Source organism: Staurois parvus, unplaced genomic scaffold, assembly GCF_062004578.1.
Source record: "Staurois parvus isolate SC_StPar_1 unplaced genomic scaffold, SC_StPar_1.0 ptg000276l, whole genome shotgun sequence".
In the NCBI taxonomy this organism is placed as follows: domain Eukaryota; kingdom Metazoa; phylum Chordata; class Amphibia; order Anura; family Ranidae; genus Staurois; species Staurois parvus.
The window spans coordinates 2,675,212-2,699,795 of NW_028318072.1; the positions used below are offsets into that span (position 1 = coordinate 2,675,212).

The window sequence follows — 24,584 nt, forward strand, 5'->3', positions numbered from 1 at the left end:
CCTTACCTTGGCAAGAAGAAGAACGGATGACCTCTACAGAAGAAAAGAAGAAGCTTTGGCAGGGTCTTGAGGCAAGCCCCAGTGGCCTAATGGATAAGGCACTGGCCTCCTAAGCCAGGGATTGTGGGTTCGAGTCCCATCTGGGGTGTCAGATATCTTGCTTGTTCCTTTAAGCCAGGACTCCTTCCAGGCAGCTTCAAACATCAGCCAAGAATGAAATATAAAAACCATTACCGAGGGCAGCTACCTTTCTCTGCTTCATGTGTCAGTCCCTGAAGTCCTCTCTCCTGATGCCTTAATCCAAATGTGTGTGCCAATCACTATCTCGCTGAAGTACAGTGTGCCTCAGATGACTTGGCTTAGTTGACCAGCATGCTCTGGAAAAGATACAAATACTAATCTCCAGCAGCGCTTCGGACAAAAAAAGTGTCCAACTCCACAGAAAGGAAAAGCAGCTTTTCTTAGGAAGGACTTTTGGCATTCTCCTGACATCCCGCGGTGGCATGCAAATCTCCACTGGGAAATGGCCATCCTCAAGGGAAATGGCCATCTTGACAGGCATCCTAGGTAAGCTTAAACAGCGGGAAGGCATTTCCGACCTTTTTGTGTCAGTCCCAGAAGTGTTTTTCTTGATGTATCAAGCTATATGAATAGCAGTCAGAATCGCACCTTAGCGCTGTGCCTCCTTTCCCTTAAATGACATGGTGTTGTTGCGTTTCCTGAGATTCACAAAAATAGTTGCTGCTCTGGAACGTGTTCAGATGTCTGCTTGCCGCAAGAGGGCAGAAATCGAACCTCATGTGGATCGCCAGCTTTTCTGCCAAACAGAGCATCAAAATTCTCAACCCAGTCGCTGGAGAGTGGCTTTTCAGATCTATAAAGAACTCTTGCGCTTTAGCTGGGTTTACCCACAAACTGACTTTGGCATGCTGCATTCTAGAGGGACTTGGCATAACCTGACACTTCTTGGTTTACAGTGGCTCTTTCAGTAACTTTTCAAATGTGCATGAATACATGGCTGACACGTCACGATAGCATTTTCAATTTCATTTTTTCCTCTTCTCAAAACAGCTCTCCCTTTTATCTTTAAAAGCTGTCCTTGAGCTCCAGTCAAGTGACTTTGGCAGTGTTTTTTCTAGCAGTACCTCTTACCTACCATTTCTTGCTAGGAAAGAAGGACCATTCCCTTCTTTCTGAGGCGAGCAGGAGTTTAGGTGCAGGATTACTTGGAGGCCTACGATAAACTGAGGTGAGATGGATGAGAAATCTGCCCACTAGAGACAGCGCTCCAGTGGCGCAATCGGTCAGCGCGCGGTACTTATAAGGCAGTATCTGTTGAGCAATGCCGAGGTTGTGAGTTCGAGCCTCACCTGGAGCATGCTTTTCCTTCCTTTTTGCCTTTTTTTATGGAATATTTAATCAGCTGTTACACCCTGCAGCCTGAGAACTTTACCGCAAGGCTGTAAGCGGTGAAAGAAAGTGAAGGGTGTTTTCGCCAGTGGTGCTTGAATGAGCTGTCTTTCACTTACACTGAGCGCATGCTCTAAATTGTGGAACAAAAGTGATAACCAGAATGTGCTACTTGTTGAAAAGAGGTGTGGGGAGCTACGACACTGCTTTTCAGTTTGAGCAAACCCATTCTTCTGACTCCGTAGCTCAATCTGCTTGGAATTCTGTAGGACGTTTGCAAGGGAAAATCAAAACAGAGACCTTGCCACCCTTACCTTGGCAAGAAGAAGAACGGATGACCTCTACAGGAGAAAAGAAGAAGCTTTGGCAGGGTCTTGAGGCAAGCCCCAGTGGCCTAATGGATAAGGCACTGGCCTCCTAAGCCGGGGATTGTGGGTTGGAGTCCCATCGGGTGTTGGATATCTTGCTTGTTCCTTTAAGCCAGGACTCCTTCCAGGCAGCTTCAAACATCAGCCAAGAATGAAATATAAAAACCATTACCGAGGGCAGCTACCTTTCTCTGCTTCATGTGTCAGTCCCTGAAGTCCTCTCTCCTGATGCCTTAATCCAAATGTGTGTGCCAATCACTATCTCGCTGAAGTACAGTGTGCCTCAGATGACTTGGCTTAGTTGACCAGCATGCTCTGGAAAAGATACAAATACTAATCTCCAGCAGCGCTTCGGACAAAAAAAGTGTCCAACTCCACAGAAAGGAAAAGCAGCTTTTCTTAGGAAGGACTTTTGCCATCCGTCCGGCATTCTCCTGACATCCCGCGGTGGCATGCAAATCTCCACTGGGAAATGGCCATCCTCAAGGGAAATGGCCATCTTGACAGGCATCCTAGGTAAGCTTAAACAGCGGGAAGGCATTTCCGACCTTTTTGTGTCAGTCCCAGAAGTGTTTTTCTTGATGTATCAAGCTATATGAATAGCAGTCAGAATCGCACCTTAGCGCTGTGCCTCCTTTGCCTCAAATGACATGGTGTTGTTGCGTTTCCTGAGATTCACAAAAATAGTTGCTGCTCTGGAACGTGTTCAGATGTCTGCTTGCCGCAAGAGGGCAGAAATCGAACCTCATGTGGATCGCCAGCTTTTCTGCCAAACAGAGCATCAAAATTCTCAACCCAGTCGCTGGAGAGTGGCTTTTCAGATCTATAAAGAACTCTTGCGCTTTAGCTGGGTTTACCCACAAACTGACTTTGGCATGCTGCATTCTAGAGGGACTTGGCATAACCTGACACTTCTTGGTTTACAGTGGCTCTTTCAGTAACTTTTCAAATGTGCATGAATACATGGCTGACACGTCACGATAGCATTTTCAATTTCATTTTTTCCTCTTCTCAAAACAGCTCTCCCTTTTATCTTTAAAAGCTGTCCTTGAGCTCCAGTCAAGTGACTTTGGCAGTGTTTTTTCTAGCAGTACCTCTTACCTACCATTTCTTGCTAGGGAAGAAGGACCATTCCCTTCTTTCTGAGGCGAGCAGAAGTTTAGGTGCAGGATTACTTGGAGGCCTACGATAAACTGAGGTGAGATGGATGAGAAATCTGCCCACTAGAGACAGCGCTCCAGTGGCGCAATCGGTCAGCGCGCAGTACTTATAAGGCAGTATCTGTTGAGCAATGCCGAGGTTGTGAGTTCGAGCCTCACCTGGAGCATGCTTTTCCTTCCTTTTTGCCTTTTTTAATGGAATATTTAATCAGCTGTTACACCCTGCGCCCTGAGAACTTTACCGCAAGGCTGTAAGCGGTCAAAGAAAGTGAAGGGTGTTTTCGCCAGTGGTGCTTGAATGAGCTGTCTTTCACTTACACTGAGCGCATGCTCTAAATTGTGGAACAAAAGTGATAACCAGAATGTGCTACTTGTTGAAAAGAGGTGTGGGGAGCTACGACACTGCTTTTCAGTTTGAGCAAACCCATTCTTCTGACTCCGTAGCTCAATCTGCTTGGAATTCTGTAGGACGTTTGCAAGGGAAAATCAAAACAGAGACCTTGCCACCCTTACCTTGGCAAGAAGAAGAACGGATGACCTCTACAGAAGAAAAGAAGAAGCTTTGGCAGGGTCTTGAGGCAAGCCCCAGTGGCCTAATGGATAAGGCACTGGCCTCCTAAGCCAGGGATTGTGGGTTCGAGTCCCATCTGGGGTGTCGGATATCTTGCTTGTTCCTTTAAGCCAGGACTCCTTCCAGGCAGCTTCAAACATCAGCCAAGAATGAAATATAAAAACCATTACCGAGGGCAGCTACCTTTCTCTGCTTCATGTGTCAGTCCCTGAAGTCCTCTCTCCTGATGCCTTAATCCAAATGTGTGTGCCAATCACTATCTCGCTGAAGTACAGTGTGCCTCAGATGACTTGGCTTAGTTGACCAGCATGCTCTGGAAAAGATACAAATACTAATCTCCAGCAGCGCTTCGGACAAAAAAAGTGTCCAACTCCACAGAAAGGAAAAGCAGCTTTTCTTAGGAAGGACTTTTGGCATTCTCCTGACATCCCGCGGTGGCATGCAAATCTCCACTGGGAAATGGCCATCCTCAAGGGAAATGGCCATCTTGACAGGCATCCTAGGTAAGCTTAAACAGCGGGAAGGCATTTCCAACCTTTTTGTGTCAGTCCCAGAAGTGTTTTTCTTGATGTATCAAGCTATATGAATAGCAGTCAGAATCGCACCTTAGCGCTGTGCCTCCTTTCCCTCAAATGACATGGTGTTGTTGCGTTTCCTGAGATTCACAAAAATAGTTGCTGCTCTGGAACGTGTTCAGATGTCTGCTTGCCGCAAGAGGGCAGAAATCGAACCTCATGTGGATCGCCAGCTTTTCTGCCAAACAGAGCATCAAAATTCTCAACCCAGTCGCTGGAGAGTGGCTTTTCAGATCTATAAAGAACTCTTGCGCTTTAGCTGGGTTTACCCACAAACTGACTTTGGCATGCTGCATTCTAGAGGGACTTGGCATAACCTGACACTTCTTGGTTTACAGTGGCTCTTTCAGTAACTTTTCAAATGTGCATGAATACATGGCTGACACGTCACGATAGCATTTTCAATTTCATTTTTTCCTCTTCTCAAAACAGCTCTCCCTTTTATCTTTAAAAGCTGTCCTTGAGCTCCAGTCAAGTGACTTTGGCAGTGTTTTTTCTAGCAGTACCTCTTACCTACCATTTCTTGCTAGGAAAGAAGGACCATTCCCTTCTTTCTGAGGCGAGCAGGAGTTTAGGTGCAGGATTACTTGGAGGCCTACGATAAACTGAGGCGAGATGGATGAGGAATCTGCCCACTAGAGACAGCGCTCCAGTGGCGCAATCGGTCAGCGCGCGGTACTTATATGGCAGTATCTGTTGAGCAATGCCGAGGTTGTGAGTTCAAGCCTCACCTGGAGCATGCTTTTCCTTCTTTTTTGCCTTTTTTAATGGAATATTTAATCAGCTGTTACACCCTGTGGCCTGAGAACTTTACCGCAAGGCTGTAAGCGGTGAAAGAAAGTGAAGGGTGTTTTCGCCAGTGGTGCTTGAATGAGCTGTCTTTCACTTACACTGAGCGCATTCTCTAAATTGTGGAACAAAAGTGATAACCAGAATGTGCTACTTGTTGAAAAGAGGTGTGGGGAGCTACGACACTGCTTTTCAGTTTGAGCAAACCCATTCTTCTGACTCCGTAGCTCAATCTGCTTGGAATTCTGTAGGACGTTTGCAAGGGAAAATCAAAACAGAGACCTTGCCACCCTTACCTTGGCAAGAAGAAGAACGGATGACCTCTACAGAAGAAAAGAAGAAGCTTTGGCAGGGTCTTGAGGCAAGCCCCAGTGGCCTAATGGATAAGGCACTGGCCTCCTAAGCCAGGGATTGTGGGTTCGAGTCCCATCTGGGGTGTCAGATATCTTGCTTGTTCCTTTAAGCCAGGACTCCTTCCAGGCAGCTTCAAACATCAGCCAAGAATGAAATATAAAAACCATTACCGAGGGCAGCTACCTTTCTCTGCTTCATGTGTCAGTCCCTGAAGTCCTCTCTCCTGATGCCTTAATCCAAATGTGTGTGCCAATCACTATCTCGCTGAAGTACAGTGTGCCTCAGATGACTTGGCTTAGTTGACCAGCATGCTCTGGAAAAGATACAAATACTAATCTCCAGCAGCGCTTCGGACAAAAAAAGTGTCCAACTCCACAGAAAGGAAAAGCAGCTTTTCTTAGGAAGGACTTTTGGCATTCTCCTGACATCCCGCGGTGGCATGCAAATCTCCACTGGGAAATGGCCATCCTCAAGGGAAATGGCCATCTTGACAGGCATCCTAGGTAAGCTTAAACAGCGGGAAGGCATTTCCGACCTTTTTGTGTCAGTCCCAGAAGTGTTTTTCTTGATGTATCAAGCTATATGAATAGCAGTCAGAATCGCACCTTAGCGCTGTGCCTCCTTTCCCTTAAATGACATGGTGTTGTTGCGTTTCCTGAGATTCACAAAAATAGTTGCTGCTCTGGAACGTGTTCAGATGTCTGCTTGCCGCAAGAGGGCAGAAATCGAACCTCATGTGGATCGCCAGCTTTTCTGCCAAACAGAGCATCAAAATTCTCAACCCAGTCGCTGGAGAGTGGCTTTTCAGATCTATAAAGAACTCTTGCGCTTTAGCTGGGTTTACCCACAAACTGACTTTGGCATGCTGCATTCTAGAGGGACTTGGCATAACCTGACACTTCTTGGTTTACAGTGGCTCTTTCAGTAACTTTTCAAATGTGCATGAATACATGGCTGACACGTCACGATAGCATTTTCAATTTCATTTTTTCCTCTTCTCAAAACAGCTCTCCCTTTTATCTTTAAAAGCTGTCCTTGAGCTCCAGTCAAGTGACTTTGGCAGTGTTTTTTCTAGCAGTACCTCTTACCTACCATTTCTTGCTAGGAAAGAAGGACCATTCCCTTCTTTCTGAGGCGAGCAGGAGTTTAGGTGCAGGATTACTTGGAGGCCTACGATAAACTGAGGTGAGATGGATGAGAAATCTGCCCACTAGAGACAGCGCTCCAGTGGCGCAATCGGTCAGCGCGCGGTACTTATAAGGCAGTATCTGTTGAGCAATGCCGAGGTTGTGAGTTCGAGCCTCACCTGGAGCATGCTTTTCCTTCCTTTTTGCCTTTTTTTATGGAATATTTAATCAGCTGTTACACCCTGCAGCCTGAGAACTTTACCGCAAGGCTGTAAGCGGTGAAAGAAAGTGAAGGGTGTTTTCGCCAGTGGTGCTTGAATGAGCTGTCTTTCACTTACACTGAGCGCATGCTCTAAATTGTGGAACAAAAGTGATAACCAGAATGTGCTACTTGTTGAAAAGAGGTGTGGGGAGCTACGACACTGCTTTTCAGTTTGAGCAAACCCATTCTTCTGACTCCGTAGCTCAATCTGCTTGGAATTCTGTAGGACGTTTGCAAGGGAAAATCAAAACAGAGACCTTGCCACCCTTACCTTGGCAAGAAGAAGAACGGATGACCTCTACAGGAGAAAAGAAGAAGCTTTGGCAGGGTCTTGAGGCAAGCCCCAGTGGCCTAATGGATAAGGCACTGGCCTCCTAAGCCGGGGATTGTGGGTTGGAGTCCCATCGGGTGTTGGATATCTTGCTTGTTCCTTTAAGCCAGGACTCCTTCCAGGCAGCTTCAAACATCAGCCAAGAATGAAATATAAAAACCATTACCGAGGGCAGCTACCTTTCTCTGCTTCATGTGTCAGTCCCTGAAGTCCTCTCTCCTGATGCCTTAATCCAAATGTGTGTGCCAATCACTATCTCGCTGAAGTACAGTGTGCCTCAGATGACTTGGCTTAGTTGACCAGCATGCTCTGGAAAAGATACAAATACTAATCTCCAGCAGCGCTTCGGACAAAAAAAGTGTCCAACTCCACAGAAAGGAAAAGCAGCTTTTCTTAGGAAGGACTTTTGCCATCCGTCCGGCATTCTCCTGACATCCCGCGGTGGCATGCAAATCTCCACTGGGAAATGGCCATCCTCAAGGGAAATGGCCATCTTGACAGGCATCCTAGGTAAGCTTAAACAGCGGGAAGGCATTTCCGACCTTTTTGTGTCAGTCCCAGAAGTGTTTTTCTTGATGTATCAAGCTATATGAATAGCAGTCAGAATCGCACCTTAGCGCTGTGCCTCCTTTGCCTCAAATGACATGGTGTTGTTGCGTTTCCTGAGATTCACAAAAATAGTTGCTGCTCTGGAACGTGTTCAGATGTCTGCTTGCCGCAAGAGGGCAGAAATCGAACCTCATGTGGATCGCCAGCTTTTCTGCCAAACAGAGCATCAAAATTCTCAACCCAGTCGCTGGAGAGTGGCTTTTCAGATCTATAAAGAACTCTTGCGCTTTAGCTGGGTTTACCCACAAACTGACTTTGGCATGCTGCATTCTAGAGGGACTTGGCATAACCTGACACTTCTTGGTTTACAGTGGCTCTTTCAGTAACTTTTCAAATGTGCATGAATACATGGCTGACACGTCACGATAGCATTTTCAATTTCATTTTTTCCTCTTCTCAAAACAGCTCTCCCTTTTATCTTTAAAAGCTGTCCTTGAGCTCCAGTCAAGTGACTTTGGCAGTGTTTTTTCTAGCAGTACCTCTTACCTACCATTTCTTGCTAGGGAAGAAGGACCATTCCCTTCTTTCTGAGGCGAGCAGAAGTTTAGGTGCAGGATTACTTGGAGGCCTACGATAAACTGAGGTGAGATGGATGAGAAATCTGCCCACTAGAGACAGCGCTCCAGTGGCGCAATCGGTCAGCGCGCAGTACTTATAAGGCAGTATCTGTTGAGCAATGCCGAGGTTGTGAGTTCGAGCCTCACCTGGAGCATGCTTTTCCTTCCTTTTTGCCTTTTTTAATGGAATATTTAATCAGCTGTTACACCCTGCGCCCTGAGAACTTTACCGCAAGGCTGTAAGCGGTCAAAGAAAGTGAAGGGTGTTTTCGCCAGTGGTGCTTGAATGAGCTGTCTTTCACTTACACTGAGCGCATGCTCTAAATTGTGGAACAAAAGTGATAACCAGAATGTGCTACTTGTTGAAAAGAGGTGTGGGGAGCTACGACACTGCTTTTCAGTTTGAGCAAACCCATTCTTCTGACTCCGTAGCTCAATCTGCTTGGAATTCTGTAGGACGTTTGCAAGGGAAAATCAAAACAGAGACCTTGCCACCCTTACCTTGGCAAGAAGAAGAACGGATGACCTCTACAGAAGAAAAGAAGAAGCTTTGGCAGGGTCTTGAGGCAAGCCCCAGTGGCCTAATGGATAAGGCACTGGCCTCCTAAGCCAGGGATTGTGGGTTCGAGTCCCATCTGGGGTGTCGGATATCTTGCTTGTTCCTTTAAGCCAGGACTCCTTCCAGGCAGCTTCAAACATCAGCCAAGAATGAAATATAAAAACCATTACCGAGGGCAGCTACCTTTCTCTGCTTCATGTGTCAGTCCCTGAAGTCCTCTCTCCTGATGCCTTAATCCAAATGTGTGTGCCAATCACTATCTCGCTGAAGTACAGTGTGCCTCAGATGACTTGGCTTAGTTGACCAGCATGCTCTGGAAAAGATACAAATACTAATCTCCAGCAGCGCTTCGGACAAAAAAAGTGTCCAACTCCACAGAAAGGAAAAGCAGCTTTTCTTAGGAAGGACTTTTGGCATTCTCCTGACATCCCGCGGTGGCATGCAAATCTCCACTGGGAAATGGCCATCCTCAAGGGAAATGGCCATCTTGACAGGCATCCTAGGTAAGCTTAAACAGCGGGAAGGCATTTCCAACCTTTTTGTGTCAGTCCCAGAAGTGTTTTTCTTGATGTATCAAGCTATATGAATAGCAGTCAGAATCGCACCTTAGCGCTGTGCCTCCTTTCCCTCAAATGACATGGTGTTGTTGCGTTTCCTGAGATTCACAAAAATAGTTGCTGCTCTGGAACGTGTTCAGATGTCTGCTTGCCGCAAGAGGGCAGAAATCGAACCTCATGTGGATCGCCAGCTTTTCTGCCAAACAGAGCATCAAAATTCTCAACCCAGTCGCTGGAGAGTGGCTTTTCAGATCTATAAAGAACTCTTGCGCTTTAGCTGGGTTTACCCACAAACTGACTTTGGCATGCTGCATTCTAGAGGGACTTGGCATAACCTGACACTTCTTGGTTTACAGTGGCTCTTTCAGTAACTTTTCAAATGTGCATGAATACATGGCTGACACGTCACGATAGCATTTTCAATTTCATTTTTTCCTCTTCTCAAAACAGCTCTCCCTTTTATCTTTAAAAGCTGTCCTTGAGCTCCAGTCAAGTGACTTTGGCAGTGTTTTTTCTAGCAGTACCTCTTACCTACCATTTCTTGCTAGGAAAGAAGGACCATTCCCTTCTTTCTGAGGCGAGCAGGAGTTTAGGTGCAGGATTACTTGGAGGCCTACGATAAACTGAGGCGAGATGGATGAGGAATCTGCCCACTAGAGACAGCGCTCCAGTGGCGCAATCGGTCAGCGCGCGGTACTTATATGGCAGTATCTGTTGAGCAATGCCGAGGTTGTGAGTTCAAGCCTCACCTGGAGCATGCTTTTCCTTCTTTTTTGCCTTTTTTAATGGAATATTTAATCAGCTGTTACACCCTGTGGCCTGAGAACTTTACCGCAAGGCTGTAAGCGGTGAAAGAAAGTGAAGGGTGTTTTCGCCAGTGGTGCTTGAATGAGCTGTCTTTCACTTACACTGAGCGCATTCTCTAAATTGTGGAACAAAAGTGATAACCAGAATGTGCTACTTGTTGAAAAGAGGTGTGGGGAGCTATGACACTGCTTTTCAGTTTGAGCAAACCCATTCTTCTGACTCCGTAGCTCAATCTGCTTGGAATTCTGTAGGACGTTTGCAAGGGAAAATCAAAACAGAGACCTTGCCACCCTTACCTTGGCAAGAAGAAGAACGGATGACCTCTACAGAAGAAAAGAAGAAGCTTTGGCAGGGTCTTGAGGCAAGCCCCAGTGGCCTAATGGATAAGGCACTGGCCTCCTAAGCCAGGGATTGTGGGTTCGAGTCCCATCTGGGGTGTCGGATATCTTGCTTGTTCCTTTAAGCCAGGACTCCTTCCAGGCAGCTTCAAACATCAGCCAAGAATGAAATATAAAAACCATTACCGAGGGCAGCTACCTTTCTCTGCTTCATGTGTCAGTCCCTGAAGTCCTCTCTCCTGATGCCTTAATCCAAATGTGTGTGCCAATCACTATCTCGCTGAAGTACAGTGTGCCTCAGATGACTTGGCTTAGTTGACCAGCATGCTCTGGAAAAGATACAAATACTAATCTCCAGCAGCGCTTCGGACAAAAAAAGTGTCCAACTCCACAGAAAGGAAAAGCAGCTTTTCTTAGGAAGGACTTTTGGCATTCTCCTGACATCCCGCGGTGGCATGCAAATCTCCACTGGGAAATGGCCATCCTCAAGGGAAATGGCCATCTTGACAGGCATCCTAGGTAAGCTTAAACAGCGGGAAGGCATTTCCGACCTTTTTGTGTCAGTCCCAGAAGTGTTTTTCTTGATGTATCAAGCTATATGAATAGCAGTCAGAATCGCACCTTAGCGCTGTGCCTCCTTTCCCTTAAATGACATGGTGTTGTTGCGTTTCCTGAGATTCACAAAAATAGTTGCTGCTCTGGAACGTGTTCAGATGTCTGCTTGCCGCAAGAGGGCAGAAATCGAACCTCATGTGGATCGCCAGCTTTTCTGCCAAACAGAGCATCAAAATTCTCAACCCAGTCGCTGGAGAGTGGCTTTTCAGATCTATAAAGAACTCTTGCGCTTTAGCTGGGTTTACCCACAAACTGACTTTGGCATGCTGCATTCTAGAGGGACTTGGCATAACCTGACACTTCTTGGTTTACAGTGGCTCTTTCAGTAACTTTTCAAATGTGCATGAATACATGGCTGACACGTCACGATAGCATTTTCAATTTCATTTTTTCCTCTTCTCAAAACAGCTCTCCCTTTTATCTTTAAAAGCTGTCCTTGAGCTCCAGTCAAGTGACTTTGGCAGTGTTTTTTCTAGCAGTACCTCTTACCTACCATTTCTTGCTAGGAAAGAAGGACCATTCCCTTCTTTCTGAGGCGAGCAGGAGTTTAGGTGCAGGATTACTTGGAGGCCTACGATAAACTGAGGCGAGATGGATGAGGAATCTGCCCACTAGAGACAGCGCTCCAGTGGCGCAATCGGTCAGCGCGCGGTACTTATATGGCAGTATCTGTTGAGCAATGCCGAGGTTGTGAGTTCAAGCCTCACCTGGAGCATGCTTTTCCTTCTTTTTTGCCTTTTTTAATGGAATATTTAATCAGCTGTTACACCCTGTGGCCTGAGAACTTTACCGCAAGGCTGTAAGCGGTGAAAGAAAGTGAAGGGTGTTTTCGCCAGTGGTGCTTGAATGAGCTGTCTTTCACTTACACTGAGCGCATTCTCTAAATTGTGGAACAAAAGTGATAACCAGAATGTGCTACTTGTTGAAAAGAGGTGTGGGGAGCTACGACACTGCTTTTCAGTTTGAGCAAACCCATTCTTCTGACTCCGTAGCTCAATCTGCTTGGAATTCTGTAGGACGTTTGCAAGGGAAAATCAAAACAGAGACCTTGCCACCCTTACCTTGGCAAGAAGAAGAACGGATGACCTCTACAGGAAAAAAGAAGAAGCTTTGGCAGGGTCTTCAGGCAAGCCCCAGTGGCCTAATGGATAAGGCACTGGCCTCCTAAGCCAGGGATTGTGGGTTCGAGTCCCATCTGGGGTGTCGGATATCTTGCTTGTTCCTTTAAGCCAGGACTCCTTCCAGGCAGCTTCAAACATCAGCCAAGAATGAAATATAAAAACCATCACCGAGGGCAGCTACCTTTCTCTGCTTCATGTGTCAGTCCCTGAAGTCCTCTCTCCTGATGCCTTAATCCAAATGTGTGTGCCAATCACTATCTCGCTGAAGTACAGTGTGCCTCACATGACTTGGCTTAGTTGACCAGCATGCTCTGGAAAAGATACAAATACTAATCTCCAGCAGCACTTCGGACAAAAAAAGTGTCCAACTCCACAGAAAGGAAAAGCAGCTTTTCTTAGGAAGGACTTTTGGCATTCTCCTGACATCCCGCGGTGGCATGCAAATCTCCACTGGGAAATGGCCATCCTCAAGGGAAATGGCCATCTTGACAGGCATCCTAGGTAAGCTTAAACAGCGGGAAGGCATTTCCGACCTTTTTGTGTCAGTCCCAGAAGTGTTTTTCTTGATGTATCAAGCTATATGAATAGCAGTCAGAATCGCACCTTAGCGCTGTGCCTCCTTTGCCTCAAATGACATGGTGTTGTTGCGTTTCCTGAGATTCACAAAAATAGTTGCTGCTCTGGAACGTGTTCAGATGTCTGCTTGCCGCAAGAGGGCAGAAATCGAACCTCATGTGGATCGCCAGCTTTTCTGCCAAACAGAGCATCAAAATTCTCAACCCAGTCGCTGGAGAGTGGCTTTTCAGATCTATAAAGAACTCTTGCGCTTTAGCTGGGTTTACCCACAAACTGACTTTGGCATGCTGCATTCTAGAGGGACTTGGCATAACCTGACACTTCTTGGTTTACAGTGGCTCTTTCAGTAACTTTTCAAATGTGCATGAATACATGGCTGACACGTCACGATAGCATTTTCAATTTCATTTTTTCCTCTTCTCAAAACAGCTCTCCCTTTTATCTTTAAAAGCTGTCCTTGAGCTCCAGTCAAGTGACTTTGGCAGTGTTTTTTCTAGCAGTACCTCTTACCTACCATTTCTTGCTAGGAAAGAAGGACCATTCCCTTCTTTCTGAGGCGAGCAGGAGTTTAGGTGCAGGATTACTTGGAGGCCTACGATAAACTGAGGCGAGATGGATGAGGAATCTGCCCGCTAGAGACAGCGCTCCAGTGGCGCAATCGGTCAGCGCGCGGTACTTATATGGCAGTATCTGTTGAGCAATGCCGAGGTTGTGAGTTCAAGCCTCACCTGGAGCATGCTTTTCCTTCTTTTTTGCCTTTTTTAATGGAATATTTAATCAGCTGTTACACCCTGTGGCCTGAGAACTTTACCGCAAGGCTGTAAGCGGTGAAAGAAAGTGAAGGGTGTTTTCGCCAGTGGTGCTTGAATGAGCTGTCTTTCACTTACACTGAGCGCATTCTCTAAATTGTGGAACAAAAGTGATAACCAGAATGTGCTACTTGTTGAAAAGAGGTGTGGGGAGCTACGACACTGCTTTTCAGTTTGAGCAAACCCATTCTTCTGACTCCGTAGCTCAATCTGCTTGGAATTCTGTAGGACGTTTGCAAGGGAAAATCAAAACAGAGACCTTGCCACCCTTACCTTGGCAAGAAGAAGAACGGATGACCTCTACAGGAAAAAAGAAGAAGCTTTGGCAGGGTCTTCAGGCAAGCCCCAGTGGCCTAATGGATAAGGCACTGGCCTCCTAAGCCAGGGATTGTGGGTTCGAGTCCCATCTGGAGTGTCGGATATCTTGCTTGTTCCTTTAAGCCAGGACTCCTTCCAGGCAGCTTCAAACATCAGCCAAGAATGAAATATAAAAACCATCACCGAGGGCAGCTACCTTTCTCTGCTTCATGTGTCAGTCCCTGAAGTCCTCTCTCCTGATGCCTTAATCCAAATGTGTGTGCCAATCACTATCTCGCTGAAGTACAGTGTGCCTCACATGACTTGGCTTAGTTGACCAGCATGCTCTGGAAAAGATACAAATACTAATCTCCAGCAGCGCTTCGGACAAAAAAAGTGTCCAACTCCACAGAAAGGAAAAGCAGCTTTTCTTAGGAAGGACTTTTGCCATCCGTCCGGCATTCTCCTGACATCCCGCGGTGGCATGCAAATCTCCACTGGGAAATGGCCATCCTCAAGGGAAATGGCCATCTTGACAGGCATCCTAGGTAAGCTTAAACAGCGGGAAGGCATTTCCGACCTTTTTGTGTCAGTCCCAGAAGTGTTTTTCTTGATGTATCAAGCTATATGAATAGCAGTCAGAATCGCACCTTAGCGCTGTGCCTCCTTTCCCTCAAATGACATGGTGTTGTTGCGTTTCCTGAGATTCACAAAAATAGTTGCTGCTCTGGAACGTGTTCAGATGTCTGCTTGCCGCAAGAGGGCAGAAATCGAACCTCATGTGGATCGCCAGCTTTTCTGCCAAACAGAGCATCAAAATTCTCAACCCAGTCGCTGGAGAGTGGCTTTTCAGATCTATAAAGAACTCTTGCGCTTTAGCTGGGTTTACCCACAAACTGACTTTGGCATGCTGCATTCTAGAGGGACTTGACATAACCTGACACTTCTTGGTTTACAGTGGCTCTTTCAGTAACTTTTCAAATGTGCATGAATACATGGCTGACACGTCACGATAGCATTTTCAATTTCATTTTTTCCTCTTCTCAAAACAGCTCTCCCTTTTATCTTTAAAAGCTGTCCTTGAGCTCCAGTCAAGTGACTTTGGCAGTGTTTTTTCTAGCAGTACCTCTTACCTACCATTTCTTGCTAGGAAAGAAGGACCATTCCCTTATTTCTGAGGCGAGCAGGAGTTTAGGTGCAGGATTACTTGGAGGCCTACGATAAACTGAGGCGAGATGGATGAGGAATCTGCCCACTAGAGACAGCGCTCCAGTGGCGCAATCGGTCAGCGCGCGGTACTTATATGGCAGTATCTGTTGAGCAATGCCCAGGTTGTGAGTTCGAGCCTCACCTGGAGCATGCTTTTCCTTCTTTTTTGCCTTTTTTAATGGAATATTTAATCAGCTGTTACACCCTGCGGCCTGAGAACTTTACCGCAAGGCTGTAAGCGGTCAAAGAAAGTGAAGGGTGTTTTCGCCAGTGGTGCTTGAATGAGCTGTCTTTCACTTACACTGAGCGCATTCTCTAAATTGTGGAACAAAAGTGATAACCAGAATGTGCTACTTGTTGAAAAGAGGTGTGGGGAGCTACGACACTGCTTTTCAGTTTGAGCAAACCCATTCTTCTGACTCCGTAGCTCAATCTGCTTGGAATTCTGTAGGACGTTTGCAAGGGAAAATTTAAACAGAGACCTTGCCACCCTTACCTTGGCAAGAAGAAGAACGGATGACCTCTACAGGAGAAAAGAAGAAGCTTTGGCAGGATCTTCAGGCAAGCCCCAGTGGCCTCATGGATAAGGCACTGGCCTCCTAAGCCAGGGATTGTGGGTTCGAGTCCCATCTGGGGAGTCGGATATCTTGCTTGTTCCTTTAAGCCAGGACTCCTTCCAGGCAGCTTCAAACATCAGCCAAGAATGAAATATAAAAACCATCACCGAGGGCAGCTACCTTTCTCTGCTTCACGTGTCAGTCCCTGAACTCCTCTCTCCTGATGCCTTAATCCAAATGTGTGTGCCAATCACTATCTCGCTGAAGTACAGTGTGCCTCAGATGACTTGGCTTAGTTGACCAGCATGCTCTGGAAAAGATACAAATACTAATCTCCAGCAGCGCTTCGGACAAAAAAAGTGTCCAACTCCACAGAAAGGAAAAGCAGCTTTTCTTAGGAAGGACTTTTGCCATCCGTCCGGCATTCTCCTGACATCCCGCGGTGGCATGCAAATCTCCACTGGGAAATGGCCATCCTCAAGGGAAATGGCCATCTTTACAGGCATCCTAGGTAAGCTTAAACAGCGGGAAGGCATTTCCGACCTTTTTGTGTCAGTCCCAGAAGTGTTTTTCTTGATGTATCAAGCTATATGAATAGCAGTCAGAATCGCACCTTAGCGCTGTGCCTCCTTTGCCTCAAATGACATGGTGTTGTTGCGTTTCCTGAGATTCACAAAAATAGTTGCTGCTCTGGAACGTGTTCAGATGTCTGCTTGCCGCAAGAGGGCAGAAATCGAACCTCATGTGGATCGCCAGCTTTTCTGCCAAACAGAGCATCAAAATTCTCAACCCAGTCGCTGGAGAGTGGCTTTTCAGATCTATAAAGAACTCTTGCGCTTTAGCTGGGTTTACCCACAAACTGACTTTGGCATGCTGCATTCTAGAGGGACTTGGCATAACCTGACACTTCTTGGTTTACAGTGGCTCTTTCAGTAACTTTTCAAATGTGCATGAATACATGGCTGACACGTCACGATAGCATTTTCAATTTCATTTTTTCCTCTTCTCAAAACAGCTCTCCCTTTTATCTTTAAAAGCTGTCCTTGAGCTCCAGTCAAGTGACTTTGGCAGTGTTTTTTCTAGCAGTACCTCTTACCTACCATTTCTTGCTAGGAAAGAAGGACCATTCCCTTCTTTCTGAGGCGAGCAGGAGTTTAGGTGCAGGATTACTTGGAGGCCTACGATAAACTGAGGTGAGATGGATGAGAAATCTGCCCACTAGAGACAGCGCTCCAGTGGCGCAATCGGTCAGCGCGCGGTACTTATAAGGCAGTATCTGTTGAGCAATGCCGAGGTTGTGAGTTCGAGCCTCACCTGGAGCATGCTTTTCCTTCCTTTTTGCCTTTTTTAATGGAATATTTAATCAGCTGTTACACCCTGCGGCCTGAGAACTTTACCGCAAGGCTGTAAGCGGTCAAAGAAAGTGAAGGGTGTTTTCGCCAGTGGTGCTTGAATGAGCTGTCTTTCACTTACACTGAGCGCATGCTCTAAATTGTAGAACAAAAGTGATAACCAGAATGTGCTACTTCTTGAAAAGAGGTGTGGGGAGCTACGACACTGCTTTTCAGTTTGAGCAAACCCATTCTTCTGACTCCGTAGCTCAATCTGCTTGGAATTCTGTAGGACGTTTGCAAGGGAAAATCAAAACAGAGACCTTGCCACCCTTACCTTGGCAAGAAGAAGAACGGATGACCTCTACAGGAGAAACGAAGAAGCTTTGGCAGGGTCTTCAGGTAAGCCCCAGTGGCCTCATGGATAAGGCACTGGCCTCCTAAGCCAGGGATTGTGGGTTCGAGTTCCATCTGGGGTGTCGGATATCTTGCTTGTTTCTTTAAGCCAGGACTCCTTCCAGGCAGCTTCAAACATCAGCCAAGAATGAAATATAAAAACCATCACCGAGGGCAGCTACCTTTCTCTGCTTCATGTGTCAGTCCCTGAAGTCCTCTCTCCTGATGCCTTAATCCAAATGTGTGTGCCAATCACTATCTCGCTGAAGTACAGTGTGCCTCACATGACTTGGCTTAGTTGACCAGCATGCTCTGGAAAAGATACAAATACTAATCTCCAGCAGCGCTTCGGACAAAAAAAGTGTCCAACTCCACAGAAAGGAAAAGCAGCTTTTCTTAGGAAGGACTTTTGCCATCCGTCCGGCATTCTCCTGACATCCCGCGGTGGCATGCAAATCTCCACTGGGAAATGGCCATCCTCAAGGGAAATGGCCATCTTGACAGGCATCCTAGGTAAGCTTAAACAGCGGGAAGGCATTTCCGACCTTTTTGTGTCAGTCCCAGAAGTGTTTTTCTTGATGTATCAAGCTATATGAATAGCAGTCAGAATCGCACCTTAGCGCTGTGCCTCCTTTGCCTCAAATGACATGGTGTTGTTGCGTTTCCTGAGATTCACAAAAATAGTTGCTGCTCTGGAACGTGTTCAGATGTCTGCTTGCCGCAAGAGGGCAGAAATCGAACCTCATGTGGATCGCCAGCTTTTCTGCCAAACAGAGCATCAAAATTCTCAACCCAGTCGCTGGAGAGTGGCTTTTCAGATCTATAAAGAACTCTTGCGCTTTAGCTGGGTTTACCCACAAACTGACTTTGGCATGCTGCATTCTAGAGGGACTTGGCATAACCTGACACTTCTTGGTTTACAGTGGCTCTTTCAGTAACTTTTCAAATGTGCATGAATACATGGCTGACACGTCACGATAGCATTTTCAATTTCATTTTTTCCTCTTCTCAAAACAGCTCTCCCTTTTATCTTTAAAAGCTGTCCTTGAGCTCCAGTCAAGTGACTTTGGCAGTGTTTTTTCTAGCAGTACCTCTTACCTACCATTTCTTGCTAGGAAAGAAGGACCATTCCCTTCTTTCTGAGGCGAGCAGGAGTTTAGGTGCAGGATTACTTGGAGGCCTACGATAAACTGAGGTGAGATGGATGAGAAATGTGCCCACTAGAGACAGCGCTCCAGTGGCGCAATCGGTCAGCGCGCGGTACTTATATGGCAGTATCTGTTGAGCAATGCCGAGGTTGTGAGTTCGAGCCTCACCTGGAGCATGCTTTTCCTTCCTTTTTGCCTTTTTTAATGGAATATTTAATCAGCTGTTACACCCTGCGGCCTGAGAACTTTACCGCAAGGCTGTAAGCGGTCAAAGAAAGTGAAGGGTGTTTTCGCCAGTGGTGCTTGAATGAGCTGTCTTTCACTTACACTGAGCGCATGCTCTAAATTGTGGAACAAAAGTGATAACCAGAATGTGCTACTTCTTGAAAAGAGGTGTGGGGAGCTACGACACTGCTTTTCAGTTTGAGCAAACCCATTCTTCTGACTCCGTAGCTCAATCTGCTTGGAATTCTGTAGGACGTTTGCAAGGGAAAATCAAAACAGAGACCTTGCCACCCTTACCTTGGCAAGAAGAAGAACGGATGACCTCTACAGGAGAAAAGAAGAAGCTTTGGCAGGGTCTTGAGGCAAGCCCCAGTGGCCTAATGGATAAGGCACTGGCCTCCTAAGCCAGGGATTGTTGGTTCGAGTCCCATCTGGGGTGTCGGATATCTTGCTTGTTGGTTTAAGCCAGGACTCCTTCCAGGCAGCTTCAAACATCAGCCAAGAATGAAATATAAAAACCATCACCGAGGGCAGCTACCTTTCTCTGCTTCATGTGTCAGTCCCTGAAGTCCTCTCTCCTGATGCCTTAATCCAAATGTGTGTGCCAATCACTATCTCGCTGAAGTACAGTGTGCCTCACATGACTTGGCTTAGTTGACCAGCATGCTCTGGAAAAGATACAAATACTAATCACCAGCAGCACTTCGGACAAAAAAAGTGTCCAACTCCACAGAAAGGAAAAGCAGCTTTTCTTAGGAAGGACTTTTGCCATCCTTCCGGCATTCTCCTGACATCCCGCGGTGGCATGCAAATCTCCACTGGGAAATGGCCATCCTCAAGGGAAATGGCCATCTTGACAGGCATCCTAGGTAAGCTTAAACAGCGGGAAGGCATTTCCGACCTTTTTGTGTCAGTCCCAGAAGTGTTTTTCTTGATGTATCAAGCTATATGAATAGCAGTCAGAATCGCACATTAGCGCTGTGCCTCAAATGACATGGTGTTGTTGCGTTTCCTGAGATTCACAAAAATAGTTGCTGCTCTGGAACGTGTTCAGATGTCTGCTTGCCGCAAGAGGGCAGAAATCAAACCTCATGTGGATCGCCAGCTTTTCTGCCAAACAGAGCATCAAAATTCTCAACCCAGTCGCTGGAGAGTGGCTTTTCAGATCTATAAAGAACTCTTGCGCTTTAGCTGGGTTTACCCACAAACTGACTTTGGCATGCTGCATTCTAGAGGGACTTGGCATAACCTGACACTTCTTGGTTTACAGTGGCTCTTTCAGTAACTTTTCAAATGTGCATGAATACATGGCTGACACGTCACGATAGCATTTTCAATTTCATTTTTTCCTCTTCTCAAAACAGCTCTCCCTTTTATCTTTAAAAGCTGTCCTTGAGCTCCAGTCAAGTGACTTTGGCAGTGTTTTTTCTAGCAGTACCTCTTACCTACCATTTCTTGCTAGGAAAGAAGGACCATTCCCTTCTTTCTGAGGCGAGCAGGAGTTTAGGTGCAGGATTACTTGGAGGCCTACGATAAACTGAGGCGAGATGGATGAGGAATCTGCCCGCTAGAGACAGCGCTCCAGTGGCGCAATCGGTCAGCGCGTGTTACTTATATGGCAGTATCTGTTGAGCAATGCCGAGGTTGTGAGTTCGAGCCTCACCTGGAGCATGCTTTTCCTTCCTTTTTGCCTTTTTTAATGGAATATTTAATCAGCTGTTACACCCTGCGGCCTGAGAACTTTACCGCAAGGCTGTAAGCGGTCAAAGAAAGTGAAGGGTGTTTTCGCCAGTGGTGCTTGAATGAGCTGTCTTTCACTTACACTGAGCGCATTCTCTAAATTGTGGAACAAAAGTGATAACCAGAATGTGCTACTTGTTGAAAAGAGGTGTGGGGAGCTACGACACTGCTTTTCAGTTTGAGCAAACCCATTCTTCTGACTCCGTAGCTCAATCTGCTTGGAATTCTGTAGGACATTTGCAAGGGAAAATCAAAACAGAGACCTTGCCACCCTTACCTTGGCAAGAAGAAGAACGGATGACCTCTACAGGAGAAAAGAAGAAGCTTTGGCAGGTTTTTGAGGCAAGCCCCAGTGGCCTAATGGATAAGGCACTGGCCTCCTAAGCCAGGGATTGTGGGTTCGAGTCCCATCTGGGGTGTCGGATATCTTGCTTGTTCCTTTAAGCCAGGACTCCTTCCAGGCAGCTTCAAACATCAGCCAAGAATGAAATATAAAAACCATCACAGAGGGCAGCTACCTTTCTCTGCTTCACGTGTCAGTCCCTGAAGTCCTCTCTCCTGATGCCTTAATCTAAATGTGTGTGCCAATCACTATGTCGCAGAAGTACAGTGTGCCTCAGATGACTTGGCTTAGTTGACCAGCATGCTCTGGAAAAGATACAAATACTAATCTCCAGCAGCGCTTCGGACAAAAAAAGTGTCCAACTCCACAGAAAGGAAAAGCAGCTTTTCTTAGGAAGGACTTTTGCCATCCGTCCGGCATTCTCCTGACATCCCGCGGTGGCATGCAAATCTCCACTGGGAAATGGCCATCCTCAAGGGAAATGGCCATCTTGACAGGCATCCTAGGTAAGCTTAAACAGCGGGAAGGCATTTCCGACCTTTTTGTGTCAGTCCCAGAAGTGTTTTTCTTGATGTATCAAGCTATATGAATAGCAGTCAGAATCGCACCTTAGCGCTGTGCCTCCTTTGCCTCAAATGACATGGTGTTGTTGCGTTTCCTGAGATTCACAAAAATAGTTGCTGCTCTGGAACGTGTTCAGATGTCTGCTTGCCGCAAGAGGGCAGAAATCGAACCTCATGTGGATCGCCAGCTTTTCTGCCAAACAGAGCATCAAAATTCTCAACCCAGTCGCTGGAGAGTGGCTTTTCAGATCTATAAAGAACTCTTGCGCTTTAGCTGGGTTTACCCACAAACTGACTTTGGCATGCTGCATTCTAGAGGGACTTGGCATAACCTGACACTTCTTGGTTTACAGTGGCTCTTTCAGTAACTTTTCAAATGTGCATGAATACATGGCTGACACGTCACGATAGCATTTTCAATTTCATTTTTTCCTCTTCTCAAAACAGCTCTCCCTTTTATCTTTAAAAGCTGTCCTTGAGCTCCAGTCAAGTGACTTTGGCAGTGTTTTTTCTAGCAGTACCTCTTACCTACCATTTCTTGCTAGGAAAGAAGGACCATTCCCTTCTTTCTGAGGCGAGCAGGAGTTTAGGTGCAGGATTACTTGGAGGCCTACGATAAACTGAGGCGAGATGGATGAGGAATCTGCCCGCTAGAGACAGCACTCCAGTGGCGCAATCGGTCAGCGCGCGGTACTTATATGGCAGTATCTGTTGAGCAATGCCGAGGTTGTGAGTTCGAGCCTTACCTGGAGCATGCTTTTCCTTCCTTTTTGCCTTTTTTAATGGAATATTTAATCAGCTGTTACACCCTGCGGCCTGAGAACTTTACCGCAAGGCTGTAAGCGGTCAAAGAAAGTGAAGGGTGTTTTCGCCAGTGGTGCTTGAATGAGCTGTCTTTCACTTACACTGAGCGCATTCTCTAAATTGTGGAACAAAAGTGATAACCAGAATGTGCTACTTGTTGAAAAGAGGTGTGGGGAGCTACGACACTGCTTTTCAGTTTGAGCAAACCCATTCTTCTGACTCCGTAGCTCAATCTGCTTGGAATTCTGTAGGACGTTTGCAAGGGAAAATCAAAACAGAGACCTTGCCACCCTTACCTTGGCAAGAAGAAGAACGGATGACCTCTACAGGAGAAAAGAAGAAGCTTTGGCAGGGTCTTGAGGCAAGCCCCAGTGGCCTAATGGATAAGGCACTGGCCTCCTAAGCCAGGGATTGTGGGTTGGAGTCCCATCGGGTGTCGGATATCTTGCTTGTTCCTTTAAGCCAGGACTCCTTCCAGGCAGCTTCAAACATCAGCCAAGAATGAAATATAAAAACCATCACCGAGGGCAGCTACCTTTCTCTGCTTCACGTGTCAGTCCCTGAAGTCCTCTCTCCTGATGCCTTAATCCAAATGTGTGTGCCAATCACTATCTCGCTGAAGTACAGTGTGCCTCAGATGACTTGGCTTAGTTGACCAGCATGCTCTGGAAAAGATACAAATACTAATCTCCAGCAGCGCTTCGGACAAAAAAAGTGTCCAACTCCACAGAAAGGAAAAGCAGCTTTTCTTAGGAAGGACTTTTGCCATCCTTCCGGCATTCTCCTGACATCCCGCGGTGGCATGCAAATCTCCACTGGGAAATGGCCATCCTCAAGGGAAATGGCCATCTTGACAGGCATCCTAGGTAAGCTTAAACAGCGGGAAGGCATTTCCGACCTTTTTCTGTCAGTCCCAGAAGTGTTTTTCTTGATGTATCAAGCTATATGAATAGCAGTCAGAATCGCACCTTAGCGCTGTGCCTCCTTTGCCTCAAATGACATGGTGTTGTTGCGTTTCCTGAGATTCACAAAAATAGTTGCTGCTCTGGAACGTGTTCAGATGTCTGCTTGCCGCAAGAGGGCAGAAATCGAACCTCATGTGGATCGCCAGCTTTTCTGCCAAACAGAGCATCAAAATTCTCAACCCAGTCGCTGGAGAGTGGCTTTTCAGATCTATAAAGAACTCTTGCGCTTTAGCTGGGTTTACCCACAAACTGACTTTGGCATGCTGCATTCTAGAGGGACTTGGCATAACCTGACACTTCTTGGTTTACAGTGGCTCTTTCAGTAACTTTTCAAATGTGCATGAATACATGGCTGACACGTCACGATAGCATTTTCAATTTCATTTTTTCCTCTTCTCAAAACAGCTCTCCCTTTTATCTTTAAAAGCTGTCCTTGAGCTCCAGTCAAGTGACTTTGGCAGTGTTTTTTCTAGCAGTACCTCTTACCTACCATTTCTTGCTAGGAAAGAAGGACCATTCCCTTCTTTCTGAGGCGAGCAGGAGTTTAGGTGCAGGATTACTTGGAGGCCTACGATAAACTGAGGCGAGATGGATGAGGAATCTGCCTGCTAGAGACAGCGCTCCAGTGGCGCAATCGGTCAGCGCGCGGTACTTATATGGCAGTATCTGTTGAGCAATGCCGAGGTTGTGAGTTTGAGCCTCACCTGGAGCATGCTTTTCCTTCCTTTTTGCCTTTTTTAATGGAATATTTAATCAGCTGTTACACCCTGCGGCCTGAGAACTTTACCGCAAGGCTGTAAGCGGTCAAAGAAAGTGAAGGGTGTTTTCGCCAGTGGTGCTTGAATGAGCTGTCTTTCACTTACACTGAGCGCATTCTCTAAATTGTGGAACAAAAGTGATAACCAGAATGTGCTACTTGTTGAAAAGAGGTGTGGGGAGCTACGACACTGCTTTTCAGTTTGAGCAAACCCATTCTTCTGACTCCGTAGCTCAATCTGCTTGGAATTCTGTAGGACGTTTGCAAGGGAAAATCAAAACAGAGACCTTGCCACCCTTACCTTGGCAAGAAGAAGAACGGATGACCTCTACAGGAGAAACAAAGAAGCTTTGGCAGGGTCTTCAGGCAAGCCCCAGTGGCCTAATGGATAAGGCACTGGCCTCCTAAGCCAGGGATTGTGGGTTCGAGTCCCATCTGGGGTGTCGGATATCTTGCTTGTTTCTTTAAGCCAGGACTCCTTCCAGGCAGCTTCAAACATCAGCCAAGAATGAAATATAAAAACCATCACAGAGGGCAGCTACCTTTCTCTGCTTCACGTGTCAGTCCCTGAAGTCCTCTCTCCTGATGCCTTAATCTAAATGTGTGTGCCAATCACTATGTCGCAGAAGTACAGTGTGCCTCAGATGACTTGGCTTAGTTGACCAGCATGCTCTGGAAAAGATACAAATACTAATCTCCAGCAGCGCTTCGGACAAAAAAAGTGTCCAACTCCACAGAAAGGAAAAGCAGCTTT

General features: G+C 46.5%; 24 non-coding genes across 24 annotated transcripts; all 24 read left to right on the forward strand.

The window, feature by feature from the left end:
* The first annotated feature begins 75 nt into the window (after window positions 1-75).
* TRNAR-CCU (transfer RNA arginine (anticodon CCU)) lies at window positions 76-148 on the forward strand. The gene has a single exon. It is a non-coding gene; the product is annotated as a tRNA-Arg (tRNA).
* A 1,137-nt stretch (window positions 149-1,285) lies between these two features.
* On the forward strand, window positions 1,286-1,378 carry TRNAI-UAU (transfer RNA isoleucine (anticodon UAU)). Its single transcript is given in 2 exon segments — window positions 1,286-1,323; window positions 1,343-1,378. It is a non-coding gene; the product is annotated as a tRNA-Ile (tRNA).
* A 1,634-nt stretch (window positions 1,379-3,012) lies between these two features.
* On the forward strand, window positions 3,013-3,105 carry TRNAI-UAU (transfer RNA isoleucine (anticodon UAU)). Its single transcript is given in 2 exon segments — window positions 3,013-3,050; window positions 3,070-3,105. It is a non-coding gene; the product is annotated as a tRNA-Ile (tRNA).
* A 415-nt stretch (window positions 3,106-3,520) lies between these two features.
* On the forward strand, window positions 3,521-3,593 carry TRNAR-CCU (transfer RNA arginine (anticodon CCU)). Its single transcript has one exon. It is a non-coding gene; the product is annotated as a tRNA-Arg (tRNA).
* A 1,137-nt stretch (window positions 3,594-4,730) lies between these two features.
* TRNAI-UAU (transfer RNA isoleucine (anticodon UAU)) lies at window positions 4,731-4,823 on the forward strand. The gene is given in 2 exon segments: window positions 4,731-4,768; window positions 4,788-4,823. It is a non-coding gene; the product is annotated as a tRNA-Ile (tRNA).
* Window positions 4,824-5,238: 415 nt separating this feature from the next.
* TRNAR-CCU (transfer RNA arginine (anticodon CCU)) lies at window positions 5,239-5,311 on the forward strand. The gene has a single exon. It is a non-coding gene; the product is annotated as a tRNA-Arg (tRNA).
* Window positions 5,312-6,448: 1,137 nt separating this feature from the next.
* On the forward strand, window positions 6,449-6,541 carry TRNAI-UAU (transfer RNA isoleucine (anticodon UAU)). Its single transcript is given in 2 exon segments — window positions 6,449-6,486; window positions 6,506-6,541. It is a non-coding gene; the product is annotated as a tRNA-Ile (tRNA).
* A 1,634-nt stretch (window positions 6,542-8,175) lies between these two features.
* On the forward strand, window positions 8,176-8,268 carry TRNAI-UAU (transfer RNA isoleucine (anticodon UAU)). The gene is given in 2 exon segments: window positions 8,176-8,213; window positions 8,233-8,268. It is a non-coding gene; the product is annotated as a tRNA-Ile (tRNA).
* A 415-nt stretch (window positions 8,269-8,683) lies between these two features.
* TRNAR-CCU (transfer RNA arginine (anticodon CCU)) lies at window positions 8,684-8,756 on the forward strand. Its single transcript has one exon. It is a non-coding gene; the product is annotated as a tRNA-Arg (tRNA).
* Window positions 8,757-9,893: 1,137 nt separating this feature from the next.
* TRNAI-UAU (transfer RNA isoleucine (anticodon UAU)) lies at window positions 9,894-9,986 on the forward strand. The gene is given in 2 exon segments: window positions 9,894-9,931; window positions 9,951-9,986. It is a non-coding gene; the product is annotated as a tRNA-Ile (tRNA).
* A 415-nt stretch (window positions 9,987-10,401) lies between these two features.
* TRNAR-CCU (transfer RNA arginine (anticodon CCU)) lies at window positions 10,402-10,474 on the forward strand. The gene has a single exon. It is a non-coding gene; the product is annotated as a tRNA-Arg (tRNA).
* Window positions 10,475-11,611: 1,137 nt separating this feature from the next.
* On the forward strand, window positions 11,612-11,704 carry TRNAI-UAU (transfer RNA isoleucine (anticodon UAU)). Its single transcript is given in 2 exon segments — window positions 11,612-11,649; window positions 11,669-11,704. It is a non-coding gene; the product is annotated as a tRNA-Ile (tRNA).
* Window positions 11,705-12,119: 415 nt separating this feature from the next.
* On the forward strand, window positions 12,120-12,192 carry TRNAR-CCU (transfer RNA arginine (anticodon CCU)). Its single transcript has one exon. It is a non-coding gene; the product is annotated as a tRNA-Arg (tRNA).
* Window positions 12,193-13,329: 1,137 nt separating this feature from the next.
* TRNAI-UAU (transfer RNA isoleucine (anticodon UAU)) lies at window positions 13,330-13,422 on the forward strand. Its single transcript is given in 2 exon segments — window positions 13,330-13,367; window positions 13,387-13,422. It is a non-coding gene; the product is annotated as a tRNA-Ile (tRNA).
* A 415-nt stretch (window positions 13,423-13,837) lies between these two features.
* Window positions 13,838-13,910, forward strand: TRNAR-CCU (transfer RNA arginine (anticodon CCU)). Its single transcript has one exon. It is a non-coding gene; the product is annotated as a tRNA-Arg (tRNA).
* Window positions 13,911-15,058: 1,148 nt separating this feature from the next.
* TRNAI-UAU (transfer RNA isoleucine (anticodon UAU)) lies at window positions 15,059-15,151 on the forward strand. Its single transcript is given in 2 exon segments — window positions 15,059-15,096; window positions 15,116-15,151. It is a non-coding gene; the product is annotated as a tRNA-Ile (tRNA).
* A 1,636-nt stretch (window positions 15,152-16,787) lies between these two features.
* On the forward strand, window positions 16,788-16,880 carry TRNAI-UAU (transfer RNA isoleucine (anticodon UAU)). Its single transcript is given in 2 exon segments — window positions 16,788-16,825; window positions 16,845-16,880. It is a non-coding gene; the product is annotated as a tRNA-Ile (tRNA).
* Window positions 16,881-18,516: 1,636 nt separating this feature from the next.
* On the forward strand, window positions 18,517-18,609 carry TRNAI-UAU (transfer RNA isoleucine (anticodon UAU)). Its single transcript is given in 2 exon segments — window positions 18,517-18,554; window positions 18,574-18,609. It is a non-coding gene; the product is annotated as a tRNA-Ile (tRNA).
* Window positions 18,610-19,024: 415 nt separating this feature from the next.
* TRNAR-CCU (transfer RNA arginine (anticodon CCU)) lies at window positions 19,025-19,097 on the forward strand. The gene has a single exon. It is a non-coding gene; the product is annotated as a tRNA-Arg (tRNA).
* Window positions 19,098-20,236: 1,139 nt separating this feature from the next.
* On the forward strand, window positions 20,237-20,329 carry TRNAI-UAU (transfer RNA isoleucine (anticodon UAU)). Its single transcript is given in 2 exon segments — window positions 20,237-20,274; window positions 20,294-20,329. It is a non-coding gene; the product is annotated as a tRNA-Ile (tRNA).
* Window positions 20,330-20,744: 415 nt separating this feature from the next.
* On the forward strand, window positions 20,745-20,817 carry TRNAR-CCU (transfer RNA arginine (anticodon CCU)). Its single transcript has one exon. It is a non-coding gene; the product is annotated as a tRNA-Arg (tRNA).
* A 1,148-nt stretch (window positions 20,818-21,965) lies between these two features.
* Window positions 21,966-22,058, forward strand: TRNAI-UAU (transfer RNA isoleucine (anticodon UAU)). The gene is given in 2 exon segments: window positions 21,966-22,003; window positions 22,023-22,058. It is a non-coding gene; the product is annotated as a tRNA-Ile (tRNA).
* A 1,634-nt stretch (window positions 22,059-23,692) lies between these two features.
* TRNAI-UAU (transfer RNA isoleucine (anticodon UAU)) lies at window positions 23,693-23,785 on the forward strand. The gene is given in 2 exon segments: window positions 23,693-23,730; window positions 23,750-23,785. It is a non-coding gene; the product is annotated as a tRNA-Ile (tRNA).
* Window positions 23,786-24,200: 415 nt separating this feature from the next.
* On the forward strand, window positions 24,201-24,273 carry TRNAR-CCU (transfer RNA arginine (anticodon CCU)). The gene has a single exon. It is a non-coding gene; the product is annotated as a tRNA-Arg (tRNA).
* Window positions 24,274-24,584: the final 311 nt, after the last annotated feature.